General features: G+C 45.4%; 1 protein-coding gene and 1 long non-coding RNA gene across 2 annotated transcripts in view; both read right to left on the bottom strand.

Moving 5' to 3' along the window:
* LOC110611297 (BURP domain protein RD22) overlaps positions 1–17,711 on the bottom strand; it is a 64,812-nt gene that overhangs the window by 12,472 nt on the left and 34,629 nt on the right. The window lies entirely within an intron of this gene.
* Positions 13,924–14,175, bottom strand: LOC122723180. Its single transcript, XR_006350117.1, has 2 exons — positions 14,062–14,175; positions 13,924–13,976 (listed from the first exon to the last, which is right to left on the bottom strand). It is a non-coding gene; the product is annotated as an uncharacterized LOC122723180 (long non-coding RNA).

The raw sequence follows: 17,711 nt of genomic DNA, 5'->3' as shown, positions 1-17,711 counted from the left end.
GTTCGGCCGCCGAACATGCTTGGAGGCAGTTTCGGCTGCCAAAGCTTGCCCCCGAAAGCTAAGCTTTCGGTTTAGAAAGGGACTTTCGGCCGCTGAAAGAGGGAGTTCAGCCGCCGAAAGTATGTGAGTTTCGTCTCTGGACGAGACCTTCGGCCGCCGAAGGTGCCGCCAAACATGCATGAGTTTCGTCTCTGGAGAGGGGTTTCGGCCGCCGAACCTGCCGCCGAAAGTGCCCTGTCCAGCCTTCTTTTGCATGTTTTCTGTGAATGTTCTAGGATGGGTTAGAAGGGTTTTGGGGAGTTTCTTAGCAATGTTCTTGAGTGAGTTTGGTCCCTCATTGGAGTCCACCTGTGTAGGTACGGACCAGAGGAATCAGGGAGGTCAGCAGTGAGTCCAGTTTCAGAACCTGCAGAGTCAGTTCAGAGTCAACCCGAGGTGAGTGGAACTGAACTTAAGGTTTGAATATGAGAAATGCATATTTTATCATACTTCATGCATCATGACTATGCTATAGGGTGAGTGCATTAGTGTACACGAAGATGCTGCATTGCATTTATCCTTGATTCTATGATTGTATGGACATAGTAAGGATTCAATAGCCCTCAGAGGAAAGACCTGGAACAGCCCTACGGGGACCAGGCACAAAGACCTGGAACAGCCTAACGGGGACCAGGCATATGGTATAGAGGGAGTGTTGATCCGTCCATGCTGAGATGTGATTGCTTGTGATGTGATACATTGCATGAGAGCATGTTTTATCACCTGTTCTTTCTTACTGTTCTACTCACTGGGCTATAGTAGCTCATCCCTCTCCCCTAACTCCAGTTGTGCAGGTTCAGAATTCAGAGGGAAGTCAGCAGGGTACAGGAAGAGTATATAGTTTGTAATAGTTAGTTAGTGTGGACATGTAAATGTAAAGAGATAATGTATGTGTACAGTGTATAGAATGGTGCTTAATTATAAGAGTTGTAATCCCTTTTTGTGTTTTCACATGATCAGTTTATGTTGATATATTGTTGTTTGTTTATGAGGAAACCAGGCTTATCATTATGAGTTTTATTCGCCTAGAGCAATGAGGAGCTCTAGTAGGGATTGGTAGAGAACAGAGCTAGTGCAGGCACAGGTTAAGCCTTGGAATGAAGAAAATTTTTATGTTTTTACAGAAAATATATGATCATGTATGGGATGTCACAGGTTCCCAGTCAGGATAGCAGGCTTACTACGGGTCCCGGCGACCTTAAGTCGATCTGGATCCTAGTGCCGGTGGCAGTTCGGTTTCCGGGCTGTTACACCCCCTAAGAATTTCACACTGTCCTGATAAGACATGAATACTGCCTCGGGCGCCTTCCTAGCGGGGCGATCGATGGGGGAGATTATTCAACAAGGGGTCGAAGCAAGATCGTCCAGGTCGTCTTACCGGCCTCCTTCCTCGGCTCGTTTCCGAGCTCTGAGGCCGAGCTCTCGAGGTGCCAAATCTTCAGGGTCGTCAAGCTGCAGCAGGTCGGGCTCGGCCACCCAAACTGTTCAAAACCCCCGGGTTCCCGCAGACTTCGAGACCGAGCGAGGACTCCGGGTTGACGGGGACGAAGCCTGCCTTTCCTCTGGCGATGCTCTTGGAGAGATGCTCGAGGCCTCCACAGCTGAGGTGAAGGTCCCTGCAAGTGGGACTAAGGTCGCCCCGGTGGGGAATGTTCAAGTTACAGAGGAGAGGGAGTCCGGTCCTTCAGATGGTAGAGGTGTTGCGGAGGAGGTCGGGGGCAAGCGTCCTGCCCCCATCGAAGTGCCTGCCCCGGTTCCCATTCTAAAGAAGTCCCGGGTTTCTAGAAGACCGGCTCTTGTCCTCCCTCCTCTTGAGAAGAGAAAGGACGTTTCCGTGGTGCCCCTGATGTCTGCTCCTGACTCAATTTCAGGGAATAACATGATTTCTGAAGTTTTTTGTGGACTACAAGATGCGGCTTACCCATGTAACATAAAGCGGTTCCTGGTAGATTTGTGTCAGGATTTTCTTGCTGGGAATGGCAAAGATGATCAGCTTGTCGTTGATTTTAATGTAGAGCGCTTGTGCTATGAGAAACAGAGATCTGCTGCACTCAATCGAGCTTTTGTTGATGCTTTTTGTTCCATTGCCCTTCAGAATGCTTCACCGACTTTCTTGTGCTGCCTTGAATAAGCAAAAGGGTGACAACGCTACTGAATTTGCCAAGTGTTATATCCCATCTGCTGTCGTTGAAGGTTCTCTTTTAACCGGCTTGAATCTCCTTTTGTGGGTGCTGGGAGGTCTGAGCAAGAGGGTGCTAGGTCTCCCACAAACAGTAATGTAAATAATATAAATGCAGATTATGTAGATGATAGCGCTCCTAGGCATGCAAGTCTTTTAAGGACGGTTTTCCCTTCATCCCGTGCAGATGATTAGAATAGGCTGTAATATACTTTTCTTTTAATGGAATTTATTTCTGTCTCTTACTTCGTATTCATACCTGAGCTATTTTCAGTCTTGTGTTTATGCTTAAATTGTTTTTGCCTTTGTTTGTTTTTTTCATAGTTTATCGAGCTATCTAGGCTATTACAAGCACAACTTGTTCAATTTTTCCAGGATGAAACACTCAAGCTATTCCCCATAACTTATAAGGAATTGAGCACACAGTCTCTTACTGCTCGCTTTTGAGCTAATCAGGACTGAAAGTTTGGCCAAAGACTTGGCTCTTGGCTTGTAAATTTCTATAATTTCACAGGGGCCTTCTCACCTGTATGCTTTTTCCGAGCTGGATTTGCCATAAGGATAAGACTTTGAGCTGTGCTCCTTTACAGGTTTTGACCCCATTAGGTCCTCAGCCTGAGCTCGGTCTTTAACAGTCGGCCGGTCGTCCTCAATTTTCTTTTCATTACTTCGCGCATATGATTTCATGCGCATAGCCTTTGTATAATCAAAGTAAAATGGATCCTGTACCTTTTAAGGAGATAAACAGGGCTGGCCTTCTTGTTTTTAGTTCTGTTTTGATAGGATTTGAGGCTAAGGCTTTATCTTCTCACGCCCTTGGTCTTCTTCTCTGATCATATGAGGTCTATTGCCTTTAGTTCGTCTCTGAGCTTTCTGAGCTCGGCACTCTTCTAGCCTGGTTTTCTGAGTCTATTTTTATGTGTCTCAGGTCGGCACTCTTATCTTCATGTTACTTTCATTTGATGATTCAGTTCTTGGGTGTGCCTCGGCTGAGTCTTTTGCAGCTCGTAATCCGAGTTCGGATTTAGACTTTTTATTTCTGCCTTAGCACCTTTTTGAGGTCGGCACGACACTTTGCCTCCTTTGGCCGCGAGATTAGAGTTTCTTCCTCTTAGGTCCCAAGCTCCTTCGGGAGGTTGGGATCTGGTCTTTCATTGGTGATTCAGGGCCCATCACTGTGTTTTCATGAGTTGTTTTTGCTTGTTGCCTATTCCTGCCGCTGTTTGCTGTAAGCGTGTGACGCCGGAGGATCTTTGGGGATCTCGGTCTTTGTTGCTCCGGGAGATCTTGGGGATCTCGCTAGCCGTTTTTGCTCCGGGAGATCTTGGAGAGCTCGCCGGCAGTTTTTGCTCCGGGAGATCTTAGAGATCTTTGCCGGCCGTTTTTGCTCCGGGAGATCTTGGAGATCTCGCCGGCCGTTTTTGCTCCGGGAGATCTTGGAGATGTTCACCGGCCGTTTTTTCTCCGGGAGATCTTGGGGATCCCGGTCTTCTTGGATCTGTTCTTTCTTTTTCAAAGAGAATTAATACTCACCGTAATAGAGATAGCATTGCTTTGCAAAAAATGGTGTTATTTCATTCATTCATGTTTTCAGGGTACAAGAATTTTCTTTACTAATATTTTAGGGGAAGTACCTCTTCAAGTGTTGGATATTCTAGGCATGAGGCTCAGGGTTTCCCTGCATATCTTCAATTCGGTATACCCCCGGCCTGACCACCTTTGCTATTTTGGATGGGCCCTCCCAAGTCGGCGCTAGCTTTCCTACTGCTGCCCTCTTTCCAGTAGCTTCTAAATTTCTCAGGGCCAGATCTCCTACCTTCAGGCTTCTTTCTCTGACCCTTTGATTGTAATAGCGAGCCGCTTTTTGTTGATAAGCAGCAGTACGGACTTGAGCTTCCTCCCTGACTTCCTCCAGGGCGTCTAGGTTGCTTTTCAATTTATCGTCGTTAGTGCTTGCACTATTGAACTGGACTCGGTGCGTGGGGACTTGTAGCTCGACTGGGACTACGGCCTCAGTGCCAAATGCGAGTGCAAAAGGCATTTCTTTAGTGGACGTTCTGGGGATAGTTCGGAGTGCCCACAGGATGCTATTGAGCTCTTCCGCCCAGTTCGCCTTTGCCCCATCTAGCCGTTTTTTCAATCCTTGGAGGATAGCTCGGTTAGTGACCTCTGTCTGGCCGTTGGTTTGCGGATGGGCCACTGAGGAGAATTTGTGCCATATGCCTAGGTTTGCCGTAAATGCTCTAAAGGCGCTGCAATCAAATTGTCTACCGTTGTCTGAGATGAGCACCCTCGATATACCAAACTTGCAGATGATGTTCCTCCATACAAATTCTATCATTTTGCGGCCTGTGATTGTGGGGATTGCCTCAGCCTCTGGCCATTTTGAGAAGTACTCCACAGCCACTACTACGAACTTTTTCTGTCCCGTGGTCTTGGGAAAAGGTCCCAGGATGTCTATTCCCCACTGCGAGAACGGCCACAGGCTGGATATGCTGGATTGAGGAGTGGCTGGGACATTGATGGCGTTGGTAAACCTCTGGCATACATCGCATCTTCGGACAAACTCTTCTGCCTCCTTTTTGACGGTGGGCCAGTAGTACCCTTGCCTGAATATCTTATTAGCCAGCGTTCCTGCTCCTTCATGAGCCCCACACACTCCCCTGTGTATTTCTTCCATTACCTTTAATGCCTCCTCCGGGCTCACACATCGAAGCCACAGGCTAGACTTCCCCCTTCTGTATAAGGTCCCCCTTATTGCTTGGTAATTGGCTGCACGAGTCGCTATCTTTTTTGCTTCATCTTTGTCCTCAGGGAGCCTTCCCTTCTCCAGGTAGTCCAGGTACGAGGTCATCCAGGTCTGGCTTTGCTCCACCTGCAATACATTGGCTGCTTTATTAAAGGCAGGTGTGTTAATGTATTGTATGTATACCTCGTCGGGGAGTTGTTCCAGCTCTTCTTTAGACAATCGGCTGAGCAGGTCTGCCTCTTCATTTTCTTCCTGAGTTATTCTCTGGTATTTGACTGTGACTCCCCGACCCTTAAGCTCGGCTTCTATGACTTTTACCCTTGTTAGGTAATTCTGCATGGTCGGGTCTCTGGCCTGATATGCCCCAATTATCTGATTAATCACCAGCTGAGAGTCACTATTCACTTCGAGGTCGGTTGCCCCTACTTCCATTGCCACCAGCATCCCGTTTATTAGGGCTTCATACTCTGCCACATTGTTGGAGGCCTTGAACTCTAGGCGTAAGGCGTAGCAAACCTTAAAGCCTTTAGGTCCCTTCAACATTATCCCAGCGCCACTGCCTCCAGCGCTAGACGCCCCGTCAACATACAACTTCCAGCTAAATTCTTGGGAGGACTGCCCTCCTCTCTCATTTTCTAACTTTTTCGAAGATGATTCATCCCGTCCAATCTGTTCTTCGTTGAATGAACACTCTGCTATGAAGTCGGCAAGGGCCTGAGACTTTATTGTTGTCCGAGGCTGATACTCCAGACAGTAAGGGCTTATCTCAATGGACCAGGCCAGCATCCGACCTGATGTTTTTGGTCTATGCAGAATCTTTTTTAACGGCTGATCTGTCATTACTATCTCTTGGTGGCTCTCCAGATAGACCCTAAACTTTCGGACCGCTAGCAGCAGTGCATATGCCATCTTTTTGATGTTCAAATACCTGACCTCGGCGTCCTTAAGCACCTTTGTAACGACCCGAAAATCGGACTACTACCGACGCTAGGATCCAGATCGGCATAAGGCCGCCAGGACCCGTAGCAAGCCTAACATACATCCTGTAAACCTGTTTAATCCCATACATGATCAACAATTACATAACAATTTCGAACTTTTCTTTTCATTCATTTTCCAAACTTAACCTGTGCATGCACAACTCATAAACATAAACATCAACCCCACGCTGGAGTCCTCAACAATGCTCCAATGGGGTAACATAACATGTATTAAGTTTGGTTTACATGACCATCATTAAAAAATCATGTACTTAAAAGGGATTAACAACATACTGGGGTCAGGCACAACTCTAATCCTCAATAACATCATTACATTACACAACTGTTTAATACTATTCATTACATTTCAATAATTATCATGTCCACCACTAGCTATTACATAACCATGACTTTACTCTAGCTGACCTTCTGGTCTATCCCGTACCTGCATACCTGGGGGATTAGGAAAATGGGGTGAGCTACTAGAGCCCAGTGAGCAGAATAATAAAACATTATATTTAAAACATATGATATCATGGAATGCATCGCATCACAGACAAATCACATCAAGGATGAATTTGTCATCAATAGCCCTCTAAACATTCCAATAGTGCCAGGGGCGTAGAATGGGCCTCACTGGTCTTTCTCTTACATAACATAACATAACATAACATTCCTATATGCCAGGGGCATAAAATGGGCCTCACTGGTCTTTCTCTTACATAGTGCCAGGGGCGTAGAATGGGCCTCACTGGTCTTCCATACCGTATCATCATCAAATCATATCATATCGTGGGAGGGCTAAAGGATCATTCAACATTCATCCACATCATCATCATATTATGCTATGCAACATATTCGTGAATTCTAATGCAAGCACCCTAGTATATCTCATGGCATTCATGATGCGTGAATCATGCTAAAGCTTTCATTAATTTAAAATATAAAGGTTTTATTCTACTCACCTCTGGCTGACTCTGAAGCAGTTAGCTCACTGCTGGGGTCCTCGGTTACTGGGGTCCGAACCTACACAGGTGGACTCAAATGAGGGACCAAACATACATGAACATGACTCTAAAATACTCCCCAAAAACCCCCTAAAACACCTCAAAACAATTATAGAAATCATGCAAAGGAAGGCTGAACAGGGCACTTTCGGCGGCAGGGTTCGGCGGCCGAAAGTCCCTCCAGAGCCGAAAGTCATGCACCTTCGGCGGCACTTTCGGCGGTCGAAGGTTTCCTCCAGAGACGAAACTCATGCATGTTCGGCGGCACCTTCGGCGGCCGAAACTCCCTTCCAGAGCCGAAAGTCCACTTTCGAGGGCAGGGTTCGGCAGCCAAAGGCTTGCCTCCACAGGCAGGTTCGGCGGCCAAAAGTCCCTTCGACTGCCGAACCTGAGTTCTTCCAAAGGGCAGAACTCAGCCTCTTTCATGCACAAATGCCTCCCAACTCATTCAACTCAAAACCAACACTTTCACAACATGCATTCACACATACATAAGCTCCTAGGGGTTTCAAACTATCCTAAACCCCAACTACAACACATCAAACATACATATATAACTCACATTGTTCATAAACACAACATTAACCAAAAACTCAATATAATCCTACACATGCATTTCTACTCCAAGAAACTTCATAAAACTTAACCAAAACATGAAAAGAAGTGAGGATCTACTCTTACCTCTTGAAGATCGAGAGGGAAGACGATCCAACTCGGAGATGGGGGAGATCTCGCTCCTTGGGTCTCCAAGTTCCACAACTTGCTCAAAGTTCACAAATCTTCAAAGACCAAGCAAACACTTGTTAAAACTTGAAAGATTGGAGGAAAAACATCAAAAACGACCATGGGAGAGCATGGACTCACCGTTGGCCGAAAATGGGGAGAAAACTCGCCCGTTTCGGCCATGGAACCCTTATATAGGGGCTGGCCAGACCTCCTTCGGCAGCCTAAAGTGCCTCCAAAACTCATGCAAGTTCGGCGGCCAAACATGAGGTTCAGCGGCCGAACCTGAGCCACTTTCGGAAGCCTAACTTGCCCCCCTAAACTATCCAATGTTCGGCGGCCGAACTTGAGGTTCGGCGGCCGAACCTGGGAATGCCTCCATAGTCTTTTTCATTCAAAACTCAATTTCTTTCTTGCTTAAAACCATAAAATACATTAAAACATTTTATAAAAATATGGTTTTGCCCTTCTAGAGGTTTTCGACATTCGAGATTCCACCGGATGGTAGGAATTCCGATACCGGAGTCTAGCCGAGTATTACAACCTTGCTGACGTAAAACATTGGTTTCTGTTCTCCCTCATCTACTCTTACTAGCACTGCACTGACTGCTTGCTCAGAGGCTGCCAAGTATATCAGAAGCTCTTCTCCTTCCAAAGGGCTGCTAAGTACGTGAGGGGAGCTCAGATAGCTTTTGAGTTCTTTGAAAGCCTCTCGGCAGTCCTCGGTCCATTCAAAGTTTGGCACTTTTCTCAGCTTTTTAAAGAACGGCAAGCACTTTTCTGCTGATCTCGACATGAATCGGTTGAGTGCCACCACTCTTCCCGTAAGTCTCTGGACGGCTCTTACACAGGTTGGCTCTGGCATACTCAGGATAGCTTCTACTTTCTCAGGATTGGGCTCAATGCCTTTCCCACTCACCATGTACCCCAAGAACTTTCCTCCCCTAATGAAGAAAGCGCATTTCATTGGGTTCAACTTCATTCTGTATTGCTCTAGCACCCCGAATACCTCCCTTAGATCTACCAGATGTTGCTGAAAAGTTGGGCTTTTTACCACCATGTCATCTACATACACCTCTACATTTCTGCCGATCTGATTTTTGAAAATTTTGTTCATCAGTCTTTGGTATGTTGCCCCGGCATTCTTTAGCCCGAAGGGCATGGCTTTATAGCAGTAAGTCCCATCCTCTGTTATGAACGAGGTTTTTTTCCTCATCTGACCTGTCCATTGGAATTTGATGATAACCAGACATAGCGTCCAAAGACGACATATAATCAAAACCGGCTGTAGAGTCAACCATTTTATTAATATCGGGGAGGGGGTAACAATCTTTGGGGCACGCTTGATTGAGGTCAGTGAAGTTTATACACATCCTATATTTGCCATTGGCTTTTTTGACCAACACAGGATTTGCTAGCCACTGTGGATACATAACCTCTCTAATAAATCCAGCCTCTTCCAATTTTCGGACCTCTTCCCTAGTGGCCTGTTGCTTTTCTCTTCCTACCACTCTTTTCTTTTGCTTCACCGGTCTGGCCTCGGGTAGAACATTCAGCTTGTGTGTCATCACTCCAGGGTCAATCCTGGGCATGTTAGAAGGCTTCCAGGCGAAGCTTGATGTGTGACCTCGGATCAGGGCCATGACTTCCATTTTCTGCTCTTCAGTGAGGCCGGCGTTAAGACTGAAGACCTTATCTGTCTCTGCTTCTGATAAGGGAAAAGTCTCCAGCTCTCCGACCGGCTCTGTTCTGGCCTCTTTCTTCTCGTCCCTGACCTCTAGCACCTCTGAGTCAAGCTTCTCTCCTGCCGAGCTTGGCTCCGACACTATGGCTAGGTACACCGCTTTCGCCTCTTCCTGACTTCCTCGGACTACTCCTACTCCTGCCTCTGTTGGGAATTTCATGGCCAAGTATCTGATGCTGGTGACAGCCTCGAAATCAAACAGTGCAGGTCTTCCCAATATCGCATTGTAGCTCAGGGGGAGTTTAACCACTAAGAACACTGCAAAATGAGTGCGAGTCTTTGGCGCTTCTCCTAGAGTGAGAGCCAGTTTTACTTTTCCTTCTACGGGCACTAGGACTCCTCCAATCCCTTTGATCGGTGCTTGGTCCTGGACCAATTGTTCTTCCGAGATTCCCATATGCTGGAAAACCCTGTAGGGCAGCAAATTCACCTTACTCCCATCGTCCACCAATATCTTCTTTACCCGGTAGTTGTGGATGATGGCTTCAATAACAAGGGCGTCGTCATGAGGCATCTGAACACCCCGAGCATCCTCCGGAGAGAAAGTGATGGCCACTGGAGAGTGTTCGATGACCTGCATGACTTCGGCACTGCTGCTTTCCCCTTTTCGACCCCTCTTTTTTCCCCTTCGGCTCATCCGACCTTCTGACCCTCCAACAAGCATGTTGATGGTCCCACTAGACCCATCATTCACTGGTCCTGCTCCCGTTCTCCTAGGTGTTGATACCGCTAAGTTGGGCTGAGGCCTTTGTCCCTCCAGTTTTTTCACAAAGTTTATGAGGTGTCCCCTTTTTATCAATCTCTCGATCTCAGCAATCAACTGGTAGCAGTTTTTGGTGTCAAGGCCATGTGTACGATGATACTGACAGTATTTATCAGGATCTCGCTAGTTTGGTTCAGCTTTCATAGGTCTGGGCCATTGAAGGAACTCCTTGTCCTGTACTGCCATGAGCACCTCTGCTCTGGAGGCGTTGAGCGGGGTCAGATTCTCTGGGACCCACGGGGGAAGCAATTTCTGTTCTGGGGCCCTAGAAGGGAGGGGTCTTTGGTCCCTTCGCTCCCAGGGCTGTCTGTAGGGCTCAGGTCTTCTGCCTTGGTTCTTCTCCTGCCTTTCTGGCCTCCTTTCCTCAGGGGCTTTCCCCTTATCTGCCACTCCTTTGGCGAACCTACTTGTCATCAAGGCATCATCCTGCCTTATGTATTTCTCGGCCCTCTTCATCAGCTCGGCCAGTGAGGTAGGAGGCTTCCTGCTCAACGAGCCGAAGAACTCGGGCGAGGTCATCCCTTTCTGCATTGCCTCTACCGCTCTGCCCTCATCTAGCTCGGGGATCTGCAAGGCCTCCGTATTAAAACGGGTGACATATTCCCTTAGCGATTCATCTCTCCTCTGCCTCACCGTTTCCAAATAACTCGTCTTCTTGTCTACAGGCACTCCGGCAACGAACCGGCTGATGAAGGCATTGGCCAGATCCCTGAAGCTCCTGATACTCCCAGCCTCCAAGTTGTTGAACCACGTCCGTGCTGGCCCCGTAAGCGTCGTTGGGAATATTTTGCACATCAAGGCATCTGATAAAGTTTGCAACTCCATGAAGGTCTTATAACTCAAGACGTGCTCTCTGGGGTTCCCAGTTCCATCGTACGCTGCTATAAGTGGCATCATAAATTTCTTTGGGACGGTCTCCTGCTGCACCCACTTTGAGAAGGGCGAAGAGGTTGGTAGAAGAGTTTGGCTGGGGTCCTTCGCCCCTAACTCGGCCAAAAGCTGCTCTCTCATCTTCTGCAGCTTTTGATCTACACTCTCTTCCTCCAGTCTGGGCCTTTTCTTCAAGCGACATTCCTCCTCCCATGCCTCGCTCCCTGTTCTTCTGGTTGTTTCGGCAGAGTAACTATCAGCCTCATCATTCTCTATCAGCTCCTTCACCCTCCTTCCGTGAACTCGAGCCTCCAGTTCTTCTTCTCCCCCGGTTCTTCGCCCCCTTTCTTCGGTTTCTCTGCTGACGATTTGAGGGTGATTGAAGGTAGGTTGAGGTTCATTGGTTCGGGGTTCTTCTACTATTGGCAACACATTTGCAGGGGTATCAAGGCCCCTCTGTTGCATCATCTGCCCCAACCAGTGAGCGGTATTTTGTAGTTGGAGGGCCATGGTTTGAAGGTCCTAGTTGGATAGAGCAGCTCTAGGCACATTCCCTGCCAAGCTTGGCAAGGGGTTGAAGGGGATTGGTGTTTGGTTGTTTGGGGTTGTGGGACTGGAAAATGAGAACTGCTGCCCCTCCTGGGTAGAGTTCAGGTCATTGGGAGTGTTAATGGTGTTGTTTTCATTGTGGTTAGCCATCGTGGATCTCAGTGGGTATTGTAAGAGTGGAACTCCGACGATGAAAAGATCTCCTTCGTTTCCCACAGACGGCGCCAATTGATGATCTGAGATCCAGAAAATTGGGTTTTACAAGGGTTTTATCAACTTAGAAGAAGCCCCCTCGGAGAAGGGTGTTTCCCTCCTTTTATCCTTTTTCCTCACTCCCTCACGCGAGATGGCCTCTCTGCTGTAGGCCCACCTACCCGCTGGTGCAGGTTCGTAGGTACGGATAACTTCGGGACCTTCCCTGTGTCAGACAACCATTTAATTTCTTCCGGTGCGCGAATGGACAGGGTTGCGAAGTGACTGGACCCGCTGTCTTTTCCTTATGTGACCGAGTTTGAGGGAAAAGGACCGAAACCTAGGGATGGGCTGACTTTAAGGCCAAAATGGACCGGGCCGGCCTGATTGAGTGACTTAGAGGGGAGTCCGGTCTGGAGGATGAATGGGCTGGGCCTGGTTTATTCGGGAGGCTTAGGAGCCTTCTAATTGTGGACTGCTACTATTGGCCCGGCCTCGTAACGGGATGGAGAAATACAACGGTCATCAACCATGTATGTCGAACACTACAAGATTTTGCAAAATCACCAACGGAAATTTCCGTTGGTGAGCGTTGAAGATCCGTTAGTGGAATTTTTCACTAATAGATCTGTGACGGATTTATTCCGTCAGGAAAATCCTCGTTGGTAAATTATTCACTAACGGAAATTTGTATCCGTTAGTGACAGTGACAGATCACCAACGGAATTTTCCGTTGGTGACAGTGACGGATCATCAACGGAATTTTTCGTTGGTGACAGTGACAGATCACCAACGAAAAATTCCGTTGATGATCTGTCACTGTCACCAACGGAAAATTCCGTTGGTGACACTAACGAATTTTTGGTTATTAATCCGTTAGTGAATAAAAATACACAATTGCAAATTCTACACCCCTGTACCTGTACATGTACATTCATATACATCCATCTGTACCCTGTACATTCATATACATCCATCTGTACATTCATATACATCCATCGACAATAATAATACTATAAACGGACAAAACCAAATTACTCATTAAAATATATTTAAAACGTAAAGAATTTGTACTACAATTATAATTTGAAATAAAAATTATCAATTGGTAATAACAAAATATACATACTAAACTAAACTAGCTAGCTCATCATCTGTATCATCATCATTATCTGTATGATGATCACCAATGACAGGGGCATCATCACGCAGCTGCTGTGGAGACGGAGCTGGAGGTGCCATAGGAGCAGATGTCTGAGTGGATGTCCCAATACCCTGTTGTGCCATCATCCTATGCATAATCGTCTGCAACTCGTCCAGCCTTGTTGTAATTCGACTATTCTCTGTCTCTAGCCGATCAATTTTATTCTGCATCCTGTTCATTGTTTCAATTATAGGAGGATCCACTGGGGGTGCAGACGTATATGATGCAGAACAATGAGATGGCTCATGAAAATATGCTGAAGCCTGGGACCCTAACCCATAAACTCGACTCTTTTTCTGTCCGCCAACCGCTTCGTAGTACAGTTGGGCCTCATTTATGGGCGTCGGCTCATTGCTTCCCTCCTGTTGATGTGTAGCAACCTCCTTCAGTTGTACGTATTTATCCTGCATTATAAATTTAAAGTAACGTATAAGTAAAACAATTTAAGTCAATCAAAATTGTTAATAACTACATTTAAGATTAACTTACATAATTAGCTTTTGACCTCGCATCAACAAACTCCTCCGTCCCCTTTCTCTTATGTGTGGCCTCAAAAAGCTCATGAGGATGTGATTCTCTGCCTAGTCTTTCCCTCTGTTACCAATTATAAGAATTGTAGCATTTATCATCGAACCAAAATATTTATAAGAAGATAATTATAAAATAATAATTTTAACAAATACCATCCTCCGCTGGTGGGTATACTGTGAAACAAAACCGCATGCGTGCCTGGAAATACCAGATCCTGACCCTCCAGCCTCACTGCGCCTATTGGCAGAAAACTTCTCATACTTCTCTTTATATTCAGAAGTGTTCGAAGTTTCTTGCCACTTCCTCAAAACAGAATCAGGGATTGCAAGATTCTTCGTCTTCCCTTTCCTGATTTCCCACATTAAGCCCCTGTATCGCTCAGCTGCCTTTTTCTGCCATGCAATTTTTACCAAGCTGTCAATTGCTTGGTCCCATATGAAGTATTTCTGCAAAAAGATTACATTTAATGAGTAGTTAGTAATTAAATATTTCATAAATATATGACAAACTACTAAAATAATTATGCTTTACCTTGAATTCCTGCCAATAAAACTCCTTAGTTTCATTGGGCACAGTCTTCCAACAGTGGCCTTCCTCGACCAATCTTTCTTTCACTATCAGAGTTATCCTGCGGCTGCACATCTCCAACGGATGTAAACTACATGAACAATGGTGAGTAAGTAAATGGTAACATTTAAATTAATCTTAATTAATAAACAATTAACTATTACTTGTTGTTAATGAGTGAAATAGTCTGTCGGAATGACTGTGTTCCGCCTACAGCAGTGGTCGATGCAGCTGATGCAGGAGCAGATGATGGAGTAGATGCTGATGCAGATCCTGTCCCTCTAGCTGATGCAGTACCAGAAGGGGATGCAGGATGAGGTGAATGTGTATGTGATACCGCTGGTCGTGGAGCTGCAGTAGGGTGGTGAGGATGTAAACTGTGACGGTGAGGAGGTGGAAGGGGACGGGGAAGCTGTGCATCGGCACATGGTGGAACTAGTGTATATGATCGATCTCTATGAGATGGCTGTACACCGGATGCAAGTGGTACCCATATCTGAAGTTTCGTATCCCCAAGTCCCGTCGGTGCCCGTGGTAAATGCGGCTCATGCTCTTGTCCGTCATCTGTATTCGCGTCCTCTTGACTTGCACTAGCAGGAAGTTGAACCGGTCCTCTGGGCTTCTTAACCCTTCCACGTCCCCTCATCTGTGAACAAACAAAAATTATCATTGCCAAAAATAATATAAAGTTCATAAACATTATATTAAATATATACAAATGTATTAAGTTACTCTCTGAGTAATAAATGAAATATACAACTCCAAACTAATTTAGTATATAGATGAATTTAGTATGATTCATATGAATTGAACTCATTATCACCATATGCAATTTTCAGTGCACCTGCTGGTGCACTTGGCCAAGTGCACCAGCAGGTGCAATTTCAAGTGCACCTGCTGGTGCACTTGCCAAGTGCACCAGCAGGTGCAATTTCCAGTGACACAAGAAATAAGCCACCTTTAAACACCATAATTGCTTTATTACTTACTGGACTAGACAATAGAAAAGATACAAAAATAGAAATTTTGGATTTAAGAAGGGAAAGTTTTCAACTGACAATGCTTGCTCTATGCTAAGGATTAGTCTAGCTGAATCCCTATAGTACAATGTGACAATTTCAAGTGTGCACCTGCTAGTGCACTTGGCAAGTGCACCAGCAGGTGCAATTTCAAGTGTGCACCTGCTAGTGCACTTGGCAAGTGCACCAGCAGGTGCAATTTCAAGTGTGCACCTTAAACCTGCACGAACTTGTCAAGGAACCCATTCACAGCCCAAAGCAGTGATGCACCAAGCCTTGAACTTATATTGTAACAGCCCGGAAACCGAACTGCCACCGGCACTAGGATCCAGATCGACTTAAGGTCGCCGGGACCCGTAGTAAGCCTGCTATCCTGTCTGTAGACCTGTGAAATCCCATACATGATCATACATTTGCTGTAAAAACATAAAACTTTACTTCATTCCAAGGCTTAACCTGTGCATGCAATCTTTCTATTCTCTACTAATCCCTACTAGAGCTCCTCATGGCCCTAGGCGGATCAAACTCATCATGTTAAGCCTGGTTTTGCTCATAAACAACAACAATAAAGAAACATACAGAAACTGATCATGTGACTCCACAATGGGATTACAAGTCTTATAAATCAAGCACCATTCTATACATTTACATATACCTGAGTTCTATACATTTACATGTCCACACTAGCTATTACAAAACTCTGTACTCTTCCTGTACCCTGCTGAGTTCTCTCTGACCTCTGAACCCTCCTCTCACCGACCTTTGGCCCTTTTATAGGTGGCTGGCCAGACCACCTTCGGCAGCCGAACGTGAAGCCGCAACCATGCAATGTTCGGCGGCCGAAAGTACCCTTCGGCGGCCGAACCTTTGCCTTTCTCCCTTGTTGCTTTTCTTTCAAAACTCAATGCTTTTCACACTTCCAAACATGAAAACAAACAAGTGAAAATACCTTGGAACACATATGCATTACCCTTCTCGAGGGTTCCGACACCCAAGATTCCACCGGACGACAGGAATTCCGATGCCGGACTCGAGCCGGGTATTACATATATGCAATCAATTATACACTGAATATGAAATTGCAAGGACAGAAAATTCACAAATGCTGGAAGAAATTTATTCCCCAGCAATGATTTAGATAGCAAAGTGCTATTACATTCCAAAGAAATCTCAGTTTCTGGTTTCAAATAGTGAAACACGGCTACATGTCTATAACAGCAATGAGGATGCATAGCTCCATTATTTCTAATTCAGAAGAGCAATAATATTGCAGAGCAATATTACATAACATCCAGTACATTCTCTTACCCTTAGTGTCACGAGATTTTGGGTGATACAAGTTTTACATTTAGTTTATCTAAATGAATGCCTGGATAATTTGATGATTTAGTGCAGACAATGGGCCTTAAAATTTTCAAGGGGAAGGTACTTGTAGCTACTAATTTAAGATCCAAGATTTTATCTATTAAATTGGAACCAAAAAAATGACCCAACAGGCAAATATCCCAGGATAACATTTCCAAACAAAGATTGGACCATACTTGGACTTATACTCGAATTCTATTATTTTTCAAGAAGCTGAGCATTCAATGATTACTTAAAAATCAAAAGTAAAGAGTAGTTCTTAGATTCATGGGGCTAAGTCACATGCAATATCTTTAGCTTTGGCAAACAACCTAAAAGTCAAACTCAATGCAAGTGCCCTAAAAGTTGACGAAGTTCATGAATCAGCATAGACAATACTCGTACCAAACAGATGGTGTTAAAAATTGCTTCTTATCTCACTCAACATGCTAATAACATCTTCCAAAAGCAAGTACTGATAGTCATCTGAATCTAGCAAGACAACTAAGAAATTAAAGCTATTGTGAACCCAGACGTTATCCATGAAGTAGAAATAGATCAACTAAGAAAAGAAGAAGAAGAAGAAGAAGAAGAAGAAGATGAAGAGCAGTACCAGGTGAGAGCTGAACCGCAGGATTTCTCGTTAAAACCAAAGAGCAGTCCAGTAAATTAGACAGCTTGTACTCTAGATGAAAATTACAAGGAAACTAACACACTTAAAGAATGGAAGAAGAATGACATCAAATAAATTTATATCGTGTTAAAAATGGTTAATGAAGAGATGGATAGGGTACCTGTGGACACTGTTCGTGGAGAAGGGAAAGACTGGTGAGAGAGACGGGCTCACTCGTGGACAGTGATGCCGAGAAGGGGCGCACTTATCGGCGGTGGACGGCGGCGGACCGTTGATCGCGGCGGACGAAGGATGCCGGCGGCAGTGAACGAACGGGAGGTTGGACGCAAGCTCAGATTTCAAAGTGATTTTGATTTGGCAAACACACGATTTAGTGATTTCATTTAGGATTGTGTATTTGGCTCCACAATTCACTAACGGAATGATTAGTCCGTTAGTAAAAAAACGTTTACATTAAATAAATAATAAATTCACTTACGGATACTTACAAATTTCTAACGGGAAAAGATCCGTTAGTATTTTACCAACGGACTTCTGACGGATGGTTTCATCCGTTATTGGACAATACGATACAAATATTCCGTCGGTGAATCCGTTAGTATCACTAACGGACTTCA

The sequence above is a fragment of the Manihot esculenta genome, chromosome 3 (genome assembly GCF_001659605.2).
Source record: "Manihot esculenta cultivar AM560-2 chromosome 3, M.esculenta_v8, whole genome shotgun sequence".
NCBI classification, from domain to species: Eukaryota; Viridiplantae; Streptophyta; class Magnoliopsida; order Malpighiales; family Euphorbiaceae; genus Manihot; species Manihot esculenta.
This window is presented reverse-complemented; position numbering and strand designations above follow the sequence as displayed.